Source organism: Ipomoea triloba, chromosome 6 (assembly GCF_003576645.1).
Source record: "Ipomoea triloba cultivar NCNSP0323 chromosome 6, ASM357664v1".
Lineage (NCBI taxonomy): Eukaryota > Viridiplantae > Streptophyta > Magnoliopsida > Solanales > Convolvulaceae > Ipomoea > Ipomoea triloba.
This window is the reverse complement of record NC_044921.1, coordinates 9,143,451-9,156,172: the sequence shown is the minus strand read 5'-3', so window position 1 is coordinate 9,156,172 and position 12,722 is coordinate 9,143,451.

Below are 12,722 nucleotides of genomic sequence, written 5' to 3'. Positions count from 1 at the left end.
AGATATGAGTGAAAATGATAATGCAAATTACGTGCAAAATGAGAGTCATGCAAACGTGAATAGTAATCTGGAATATATGGCACGTAAGTAGTCCAAAAACAGTGAGGTGATGGAGTCTGGGTCAAAAAAATCTAGAAAGAAAAAAAGAGGAAAGTGAAAGGAAAAAAATTAGATACAACATTCTTTGTGGATATAGAGAACTCTCTCGTGCTACCAAGGGGTAATCTGGTAGCTGGCGGCGGTGGTCGACGAGCACCCACCTTGGGTGAAAAGTGTTGATTGGTTGTTGGAATGTGAGGGGAATGAATGCTCCCCTCAAGTTTGGTGGAGTAGCGAACTTCATCAAAAATAATAAACTTGTCTTTTGTGCATTAATTGAAACAAAATTGAATTTAGGAAGAGCCAAAAGATTTGTGGAATGTAGACTATCTGGGTGGAAATTTTCTATGAATTTTCATGAGGCAAGTGGAGGAAGAATATGTGTTACTTGGGACAAAAGACTGGTTGATTGCATTATTTTGGACACGTCACTGCAAAGTGTCCATTACTCAATTTTTTGCAAAATATCTCAAACTAGAATTGCATGCACATTTGTTTATGGATTGTTCTTAGTTTCAGCTCGCAGACTGTTGTGGGAATGTTTGAACAAGTATGGTCAGATCCATGGTTGATTTGTAGAGATTTCAATATGGTTCTCTCGGCATCAAAACGCAGAGGGGGTGGTACAACTTCAAGATTTGATTTGTGGGACCTGGAACAATTCTGCATGACTTTGGGTTTAACGGATGCATACTCTACTGGTAAATTCTTTATGTGGAGTAATGAGTGGAAAGAAGCAACGTTGGACCGATGTTTAATAAATGATCACTGGCTACAAGCCAACCTTGCATGCCAAGTGGAATTTAAAGACATGGTCAGTAAGTCAGATCATACCCCCATTGTGGTTAGCACATTCACTTAAAAGAAAGCAGGTAACCGACCATTCAAGTTCATGAACATGTGGTCATATCACCCTAAGTTTGTTGAAGTTGTTTAGAATGAGTGGGACGAGCCGATTGAAGGAACACAACAATTCATTCTTGCAAAGAAATTGAAGGCCGTGAAGCACCCCCTCAAGGCTCTAAATAAAAAAGATTTTGGTCATATTTCTGAAAAAAGTTAAAAGAGCTAATGAGGAGTTCACTACTGCACATGAAGTGTTGGATGTGGTGGGTGCGTCAACTGATGAGTGTGAATTGGTTAAACACCTTAAAGAGAAAGCAATGTTCCTCATGGAAGCTGAACGGAAATTTTTTGCTCAAAAATTAAATACAAAACACCTCTTAGAATCTGATAGGGGCCCCCAATATTTTCATGATCTGATTAAAAAGAAAAATGCGACCAAAGTGATTTAATATATTTTGGATAAGAATGAGAGGCCAATGTCCTCGCTGGATCAGGTTGGAACTTTGTTTGCTGGCTATTATACAAAGTTGCTGGGTAAAGTGAAAAACAGGGAGAAAACTAGGGAGATGTACTTTAGGCAAGGGTCTTGTGTTTCATCGGAACAGGCAAAAGATCTTATTAAACCGGTTTCAGATGATGAGATCAAAGATGCATTGTTTTCTATTGGAGATGAGAAGGCTCTGGGCTGGATGGGTTCACTGTTGCATTTTTCAAAAGAAGCTAGGAAGTAGTTGGTCAATCTGTTATTGAAGTAGTCAAAGAATTCTTCCATTCTGGTCAGTTACTTAAACAATGGAATAGTACGCACCTGGCTCTCATTCTAAAAAAATCACATGATTTAAGAGTTGAGGATTTTTGCCTATTGCATGTTGTTCGGTGTTCTACAAAATAATTACAAAAATTATTGTAGCAAAAATGGCAGGGTTACTCCCAGGCACAAGGTGCATTAGTGGCTGGAAGAAGTATCTCATATAACATCATGTTGGCACAGGAAATTATCAGGGGGTACTTAAGAAAACGAATTTCCTTGAGGTGTACTATTATGGTTGACATTCGCAAGGCATATGATACTGTTAACCGAGAGTTCCTTTGTGAGGTTCTAATTGGTTTGAAATTCTCTTGCAAGTTTGTTAGTTGGATCATGGAGTGTGTCTAGACAGTCTCATTCCCAGTGTTAGTCAATGGGCCATGCATGGATACTTTTATGGTAAGAGAGGTCTTAGATAAGGGATCCTATGTCCCTTATGCGTTTTACATTATGCATGGAATATTTAGCACGCATGCTTACTGTTAAAACTGGTGATGCTAAATTTTTTTACCACCCGAAATGCAAACAGTTGAAAATATCGTACATGGCGTTTGCTGATGACTTAATGTTGTTTTGTCATGGGGATGGGAATTCAGTGGATATCTTCATGAGGGCATTGAATGAATTGGAGAAAACATCGGACTGGCCATTAGTCCGAACAAAAGATGTTCTGTGTAGGGGTGGTTAGTGACCTTAGTTTTTCATGAATCTCGGTTGAGCCGTTACCAGTTCGCTACCTTGGGGTTCCTCTTGATGCTCAGAAACTGAAAGTTGCCAATTTTTCTCCACTAATTGGATCCATCAATAAGTTCCTTTCGGCTTGGAATGGATATACCCTCACTTATGTAGGTAGATTGAAACTCCTTAATTCGGTTATCCAAAGAGTTGTTGCATTTTGGATCCAAGAATTTCATGTTCCCTCAACAGTTGTGAACCACATTAACTCTTTATGTTTGAATTTTATTTGGAATGAAAAAAAAAAAAAAAAAAAAAACAATGGTGGCTTGGGATGATGTTTGTTTGCCCAAAGAGGAAGGAGGACTTGGCTTACGCAATATTAAATTGTGAAATGTTGCCTTTCTATCTAAAGTGATTTGGAATATCCATGAACGAAAAAACTCCATGTGGATTAAATGGATTCATAATTTCTACCTTCAAAACAAAGAAGTTTGGACTTGGCTACCAACAAGAAATGACTCAACTTTAATGAGAAGTTTAGTCAAGATTAGGGAGATGTTGATTGGTGTGTGTGGTGGGTTACGGAAACTATTGATGCATTGGCAAAGTGTAAGGAACTATGCCTGTGCATCGGACGGGTTCGGGCGGATCGGATTTCTCATCCGCCAACCCGTTCGGATTTCGGTTTCATTTTGCTATACCCTATCCGCGAATTTTTAACTATATTACCGTCGGATATTTTTAATTTCGGGTTCGGGCGGATATTGTCGGATTTCAGATTAAATTATGTTTGGGAAAATAATTTTTAAAAATAATGCAAAACTGTAAACTAAAACCACTAAATTAGTAAAATTTGAAGCAAAATACAACTTCGAAAACTAATTATGTTACAAAACTCAAAAAATATAAACTAAGAGTCTAAAATCACTAAATTAGCAAAAAACTAAATTAGCTAATTAATTATGTTACGAACATTTACACAACTACTAAATTAGCTAATTAACTGTTAAGAAATATAAAATGGTGAAATAACATCATTTTCCTCATCTTCAATAATCATTCAAATATTCCCCATCTTTATGTTAAGAAATGCAAAGTGGTGAAATAACACAAGTTTAATATATGTTAATATGTTATACTAAATAAGTAATCATTCAAATATTTTTTTTTTAAAGTAATCATTCAAATGGCTTTAAGCTTCCTATTAAGAAAATAAGAAATGCAAAATGGTGAAATAACACCATTTTCCTCATCTTCAACAATCATTCAAATATTCCCCATCTTCCTGTTAAGAAATGCAAAATGGTGAAACAACACAAATTTAATATATGTTATACTAAATAACTAATCATTCAAATATTATTTAAAAAAAGTAATCATTTAATTGGCTTTTAGCTTCTTGTTAAGAAAATGAGAAATGCAATAACACCATTTTCCTCATCTTCAATAATCATTCAAATATTCCTCATCTTCCTGTTAAGAAATGCAAAATGGTGAAATAACACAAGTTTAAAAACTAAGAAAGTAACAGTCTAACATGTGGACATGTGGCTCAGATTGCTAAGTTTTCATATCAAGAAAGAATTGGGGGCAAATTACTACTTGAGTTTTGAACAAAACCCAAAATTCAAAGCAACATACCAACCCAAAATCTTTTGATTTAGGCAAAGGTGGAAGCATCATCATAGCAAATGAAAAGGACTAAAAAAATGAAAAGTACATGAGTAAGGGTTGACAAGAGTGAACCAACACAACTCTAGTTGTCCCAGTTGCAAACTCTGAAAAAAAAAGTATTCAATTAAAAATAGAAAGTAATAGGAATTTAAAACACAAAATAAATAAAATAAATGACTATATCTTTTTCAAGTCTTCCACACTGTATATATGCATGCATTTTCACCTCAAATCACAAAATCAGAATATAGATTCATCATTTTTGTGATAAACCCTTTATAAGTTTATATGACCATATTATATCACAACAGCAACTTATAAGCTTCCACACTGTATATATACATGCATTTTAAGCACAAATAACAAAATCCTTAGATATTTAATCATTTTTGTGCTCAAGCATTCGTATAAAACAAAGACAGAGTGATAGTATCACAAAATCAGAATATAGTTTCATCATTTTTGTGATTACCCTTTATATGGCCATATTATATTTTGCCCTCACTAGCATAGTAGCATATTTTCATATAAAGCTCAAACAGAGTGACAATAAAGGCTATTTGTCATCATTTTTGTGACAGTAACAATGTAACATTCTTCTACCATTTTTTGTGCTCAAGCATTCTGATAACTCTATTTCTAAATGCCTTTTTGCCCCACTTCCTATTTATTTTTATAGTAAAGTATTGTCACTTGAGTGGAATTTGTTACTTGATTGTGTGATTTTGTGTTAAAGGTCTACTCATCCGCAACAAGTAGAAAAGGGAGCACATTTGATGGCTTCGAATCAATTTTTGGTAGCTTAGGATTCCACTCAAGGAGGGAGAAGAGCAGCGAAGCGCACAATGGAGCAAGAAACAAAGAAAAAGCTGGAAAATGAAGGGAAACGGCCCATGACACGGCCATGTCCATGGCCGTTTCAGTCCGGCCCAGAAACGAAAAAAGTCACAGACCGAAACGGCCCATGACACGGCCGTGTCCCTGCCCGTTTTGGTCTGTGATGTTCTGTTTAAGCGCGTTTCTGCTGTAATTTTAGGGATTCCGAACCCTAGCTAGTTTAGACTCTCTCTCTAATATTTTCATTAGCCATTTTTAGCTTAGAATAGCTTAGATTGACATTGTAGAACACTTTGCAAGCATCTTTTGGTGGTTTTGGAAGGGATTCCAACAACATCTCTCCATCATTAATAGTAAAAACTCTTACTTCCTCTTCTTCAAGTGTTTTTACATTTATTGCATATTTATGCTTTCCTTGTTGAATCTTGCTATGTTTACCTTAAATATGAGTGAGTAGTCTTTCATATGGGTTAGATTTGGTGTTTATTGCTCTTATTGATGCTAGTTAGATGATTATTGCATAAAGGGGATGAACACCCATTTAGGGTTCTTGAGTTTGAGTTGGATTTTGATTTTATCTTTCAATGATTAGTTGCGCAATGATTATTGCTTGTCTTTGGAAAGTCTTTCATTTCAATGGAAGTTGGATGGAAGACTTAAGCCAATACAATCTCAAACCCATTTTCTCTTCTATGGAAATAGGGGTAGAATTGGGGCTTAAATAGCTTTTGTTCTTCAAGAACTTAGGTTGATACACCATGGGAATGGGGCAACCTTTGTTCTAATCCTTGTGGAAACTTGGATTCTTTTGTGCTAGCATCAAGAACCTAGGGTTATTGTTCATCCCCCAACTCAAGTGTTAATGCATCAATAGAGTAATACACCTAATCTAACCCATTCTTCCCAATAGATTTTAATCCTAGTTTAGGCTTGTTTTCCCTTATATCCATAATTCCAAAATTACTTCTTAGTTGTTATACTTTAATCCTTAATATGGTTGCTTGGATCCTTATGGGTTTCAAGACCTTGGTGACTAGAGTCTAGGTGATTAATCCTTACGTGCCATAAAATCCAATCCTCGTGGTTCGACTTTACACCCATTTTCACACCCCGCTCTCACTACATCAAATTTTGGCGCCGTTGCCGGGGATTGGCAATTTGGTGGTATAGGGTCTTTGCCTTTATTTTTCTAGCATTAAGGTTAGCAAACCTTTAGGAGATCAAGCTTTTGTTTTTGTTTTTGTTTTTGTTTGTACTAACCCATAACCAAGTTGTTTCCAAGTGTTTTGTTTGGTGTTTGTTGATAGGTGTTCCTCTTAGTTTATGCACACAAGGTCGAAAGGGAGAGTGAACTTGCTTCCCCTAAACCAAGAGCTATTGAGGGACATAAGAAGGGACAAACGGATTTTGCTCGGGTGGCTCAAGGAGTTTGAAAATTTTGAGGTTGAAATGGAAACCGGAGACACAAGCAACCCGGGACAAAGCTCTCCAAATGGAACAAGCACCATACAAAACCCGAGGCAAGGGGAACATAATGAGGAAGCTCAAGGAGAGCAACCTAATGCACCTCAAGCACCGGTACCTCCCATTCAAGTACCGGTGCAACAAATGGCGAATCCGAATGTAAATCCCTATTTCGGAGGAGCAATGGGGGTGCCACAAGCTCAATTCCCTTTCTATCAAGGTGGCATACCCCAAGGTTATGGGCAACAACAACAAGGGCAAGGGATTTGGATGCAACATCTTCTAAACCAAATGAATCCAAACCCCTTTCAACAATTTGCTCAAAACTTTCCACAAGGGATCCCACCTATGTTCCCACAAGGAGTGCAACCACCAATGGCGGCCCATCTAGCCCCGGAATTTGAAGAGGAAGATTGCATTGTATACCCGGGGGTAGATGCCAACAACTTCGAATTAAAGACATCCCTTATTCAAATGGTTCAAGCCAATCAATTTGGGGGTGCAAGAGTTGAGGATCCAAAAGCCCATGTTGTACATTTTGATAGGATTTGCAACACAATCAAGATGAATGGAATACCTGCCGATGCTATCAAGTTGAGGTTATTTCCCTTCTCATTAAGGGACCAAGCATTAAGTTGGCTAAACTCTTTCTCGGCCAACCACTTTGTGACATGGGAGCAATTATACAAGGCCTTTATGCAAGAGTATTGTCCTCCTTCCAAGGCTGCAAAATTGAAGAAACTTATTCAAAATTTTCAACAATTTGGAAATGAGAATCTTCATGAGGCGTGGAAAAGGTTCAAGGATTTGAGGAGACAATGCCCCAAGAATTTGCTTACTCCGGGAGACTTCATATCATCTTTCTATGAGGGCCTAATGGACAAGTCTAAAACCATTCTCGACACATCATCCTTTGGAGGAATCTTCATGGATATGGGGCCGGATTATGGAGAACAATTGATAGAGAGAATCACTTCCAACACTGAATTTTGGTATAATGAAAGAAGTGAACCCCCCAAGAAAGAAAAGCCGGCCGGAATGTTCGAAGTGGAAGACAAGATGGCTATGCAAGCTCAATTGGACTCTATCCAACATATGCTCAAACAAATGATGCAAGCTCCTAAGCAAAGTGTGCAAGCGGTTACCCAATCGACACCTCAAGGTCCTAGTATGCCAAGTTCTTATTCTTTGCCACAATCACCATGCAATTCACCGGGACCTCAAGGTATGGCTATAGTTGCTTATTGTGTCATTTGTGGAGGAAGTCACTCCTCTCAATCTTGTCAATTATTGGATCCAAGTGGCCAAGGGTCATTCTCAAATATGGAACAAGTGGATGCAATAGGGTTCTCTAGGCCTCAAGGACAAGGTTTTCAAGGATATGGTCAACAAAGGAATCAAGTTGGGAATCAATTTGGAAATCAATACGGGACTTCATGGAACAACCAAGGAAGAAATCCACCCCCGGGTTTTCAAGGAAATCAAGGCAATAGGGGTGGAAATCAAGGAAATAATTGGAGGGGCAATCAAGGCCAAGGTCAATGGAACAATCAAGGTGGCCAAGGGTATGGTAACAATCAAAATCACCAAGGGACTTCTAACTCTTCCCAAGATCCGGATATGAAGACTTTTATGACAATGATAATGAACCAAATGAGCAAGTTGCAAACCGAGGTGGAAAGTATTCGGACTCAACAACAAAGTGGAGGTACCCAAGGCTCAACCCAAGCTTCCTCTTCTAGTGGTAAGCTACCGGCTAACACCGAGAATCCAAGAAATCATGTGAATGCAATTACCACTAGGAGTGGGAAGGCTTTGAAGGATCCACCATACCCAACCAATGACAAAGAACTTGAGAAAGAGAATGAGAAAAATGAGAGTGAACAAGAGAAGGAAGAAGTGGAAATACAAGACACTCTTGAGAGTAACAATGAGGAGGAGCCTATCATTCAAAGAGACAAAGCAAAAGGGAAGGCTCCTATGCAAGTTGAAAGCAATGAGAACAAGAAGGGTGCACCAAAGGGCAAGCAAACACATGACTCGGTTATCCCTTGTAACCTCTTGCCATTTCCACAAAGATTGTGGAAGTCAAAAGATACCGAGAGAGAGAACAAATTCAAGATGATGTTGGACAAGCTTGAAATATCCATGCCCTTTGTTGATGCTGTTACTCAAATTCCTTCTTACAAAAAATTCTTGAAGGACATTTTGAGTAACAAGAAGAAGTTGGAAAAGAGTGCGGTGGTTGATATGAGTGAAGGAGCTTTGACATGTGCCGTTCTCCAAAAACATTTGCCACCGAAGTTGAAAGATCCCGGGAGCTTTGCTATTCCATGCATTGTGGGAGGATTTGTGGTAGGTCGTGCTTTATGTGATCTTGGAGCTAGTGTGAGCCTCATGCCGTATTCCCTTTGCAAGAGACTCAACCTCGGTGAACCTAAGCCTACTACAATGACTCTCCAAATGGCGGACCGTTCAATCAAGCGCCCGGTTGGTGTTCTAGAGGATATCCCGGTCATGATTGACCAATATTTCATTCCGGGAGATTTCGTGATTCTAGACATTGAGGAGGATACCAAGGTCCCCATTATCCTTGGTAGGCCTTTCTTAGCCACCGCCGGGGCCATCATAGATGTGAAGAGAGGCAAGCTCGTGATGGAAGTGGCCGAACATAAGATTGAGTTCGATATATTCAAAATGGCCAAGCACCAACCTTCTTATGTGGATGAATGCAATATGGTGGAGATGATAGAAGGGTGCGTTAATGAAGCAAGAATGGCCCAATGGGAGGAAATGGGAGAGCTATGCATTGAGGAGGAGGACATTGGAGAACCATGCACCTTGGAGGACGAAGTGGAGGAGCTATATGCCACATGCGATCCAATTGGGGAGGAGCCACCTCCCAAGGTAGAACTCAAGCCCTTGCCTCCCAACCTTCGGTATGAATTTCTTGACTCTAACTTTTCATTTCCCGTGATAGTTAATGCTTCTTTGAAAAATGATGAAATAAAGAAATTGCTTGATGTGCTAAAAAGACATAGAAGGGTGATTGGGTATGAGATTGGGGATCTAATTGGCATTGACCCGAAGTATTGTTTGCATAGAATCTATCTTGAGGACGATGCCAAGCCCACCGTGGAACCTCTTAGGAGGTTGAACCCCAATCTCAAAGATGTGGTCAAAAAGGAAATAATAAAATTGCTTGAAGCCGATGTCATCTACCCTATTTCGGATAGCAAATGGGTTAGTCCCATTCATGTTGTACCGAAAAAGGGCGGAATGACGGTCATTGAGAATGAAAATAATGATTTGATCCCTACTAGACTTGTTACCGGGCACCGAATGTGCATTGATTATAGAAAGCTTAACAAGTCTACTAGGAAGGACCACTACCCTCTCCCCTTCATTGACCAATTGCTTGAAAGAATGTCTTGCAACAAATATTTTTGCTTCCTAGATGGTTTTTCAGGGTATTTCCAGATTTCAATCCACCCAGATGATCAAGAAAAGACCACGTTCACATGTCAATATGGAACCTATGCATTCAAAAGGATGTCATTTGGCTTGTGTAACGCGCCGGCAACCTTCCAAAGATGCATGATGGCAATCTTCTCCGAGCTTGTGGAGGAGATAATGGAAGTGTTCATGGATGACTTCTCCGTCTATGGAAGGTCATTCGATGAATGCTTAGCCAACCTTGACAAAGTCTTATGCCGGTGCCAAGAGGTCAATCTCGTGCTCAATTGGGAAAAGTGCCACTTCATGGCCACGGAGGGTATCGTTCTAGGGCACAAGGTGTCCGAAAGAGGAATCGAAGTGGACCCGGCGAAAATAGAAGTAATTGCTAAGTTGCCACCACCAAGCACTGTGAAAGGAGTGAGGAGTTTCCTTGGGCATGCCGGGTTCTATAGACGGTTCATAAAAGATTTTTCAAAGCATGCCAAGCCCCTCACACACTTACTTGCCAAGGATATTCCGTTCCACTTTGATGATTCTTGTGTGGTTGCATTTGAGAGATTGAAGGAAACCCTGTGTAATGCACCAATCATTCAACCCCCCGACTGGACCTTACCTTTTGAGTTGATGTGCGACGCAAGCGACTATGCGGTTGGGGCGGTTTTGTGTCAAAAGAGAGGAAGGAACTACCATGTGATCCACTATGCTAGCCACACGTTGGATGAAGCTCAAGTCAATTATGCAACAACCGAGAAAGAGCTCCTAGCGGTGGTGTTTGCTATGGATAAGTTTAGATCATATTTGATTGGGAGCAAAGTGATAGTGCACACCGACCACGCCGCCTTGAAATACTTGTTCCAAAAGAAAGATGCTAAACCAAGATTGATTCGTTGGGTCCTACTTCTACAAGAGTTTGATTTGGAGATCCGAGATAAGAAGGGCACCGAGAATGTCGTGGCGGACCATTTGTCAAGATTAGAGGGCCGAAGAAGTGATGAGCTACCCATTGATGACACTTTTAGAGGAGAGACTCTCTTTATCCTAACCAAGCTTGGAAAGGATTATGTGCCGTGGTTCGCCGACATTGTGAATTATCTTGTGAGCGGCTACGTTCCTAAGGACTTCAGTTACAACAAGAGGAAGAGATTCTTGCATGATGTTAGAGACTACTTTTGGGATGAGCCCCTGTTGTTCAAGAGATGTGTAGACGGCATTGTAAGGAGATGTGTTCCGGAAGAAGAGTTCGTGAGTGTGATGACTCATTGCCACTCCTCACCTTATGGGGGGCATATGAGTGCTGACAGGACTGCTTTGAAGATTCTACAATCGGGTTTGTATTGGCCGAGTCTATTTGCTACATCCAAGGAGTTTGTGCGTACTTGTGACAACTGTCAAAGAACCGGAGCAATTGGGAGAAGGCATGAGATGCCCCAAAAAGGAATCCTTGAAGTTGAAATCTTTGATGTTTGGGGGATGGACTTCATGGGTCCTTTCCCTTCCTCCTTTGGTAATGAATACATCTTGGTGGCGGTGGATTACGTCTCAAAGTGGATAGAAGCAGTGGCAACCCCTAGGAATGATGCAAAGACCGTGCTTAAGTTTGTTAAGAAGAACATTTTCTCAAGATTTGGCATGCCGAGGGCCTTCATAACCGACAATGGAACTCATTTTTGTAACAAGCTCTTGGAGAAGGTCCTACAAAAGTATGGGATCCACCACCGACTCTCTACGCCCTACCATTCTCAAACATGTGGGCAAGTGGAGCTGGCAAACCGTGAAATCAAATCAATTTTGGAAAAGGTGGTCGGTCCTACAAGGAAAGATTGGTCTCTCAAGCTTGATGATGCACTATGGGCACTTAGAACCGCTTTCAAGACACCTATTGGGGTGTCTCCTTTTAAGCTTGTGTTCGGAAAATCATGTCACTTGCCCGTTGAATACGAACACAAGGCTTATTGGGCGATCTCAAAGTTAAATTTGGATGAAAACTTAGCAAGGGAGAAGCGGTTGTTGAGGTTGAATGAGCTGGAAGAGTTTAGAATGGACGCGTATGAAAACGCGAAGATCTACAAGGAGAGAACCAAGTACTTCCATGACAAAAGAACCCTGAGAAGAAACTTTGAACCCGGGGATCAAGTGCTACTTTACAATTCAAGACTCAAGTTGTTCCCCGGGAAGCTCAAATCAAGGTGGTCGGGCCCTTTCCAAGTGGTAGAACATTACCCATCGGGCGCCGTTGCAATAATTGGAAAATCCGGAGACCATATCATGGTCAATGGACAAAGGTTGAAGCTATTCAATTGCCCTGAATCAATGGAGAAAGAAGCTCATGCCGTGTGGGATCTCTTTATTCCCACATACACCTCTTGAGAAACATAAGGTCGAGTCGAGCTAGCGACATTAAACTTAGCGCTTCATGGGAGGCACCCCATGTTATTTTACCTTCTTGCACTTTAACTCTCTTGCATTTTCATTCCATGCCTTTACTTGCTTTCTTTTTGCGTTTTAGAGTTAGAGTTTGATCCTAAGTGTTTAGGCACATACTTTTTGCCGTCCTTCCGGTGTTTTAAAAGGTTTTAGAGTATTGCTTATGAGAGTGTTGGGGTGGTGAGAATTGATACATTCATGTTTTGGGTTGGTGTGGAGTGATTTGGGATTGATATGGTCCGAATTGAGAACGAAAATGAGGCTAAGTGTTGGAGAAAATGAAATTTTGAAAAACAAGCCTCGGGGAAACGAGGGGTGACACGGCCGTGTCCACCCCCGTTTCATTTTCCGCCCGTTCCAGTGAGCTTCCAAAGAAATAAGCCTCGGGGAAACGGGGGGTGACACGGCCGTGTCCACCCCCGTTTCATTTTCG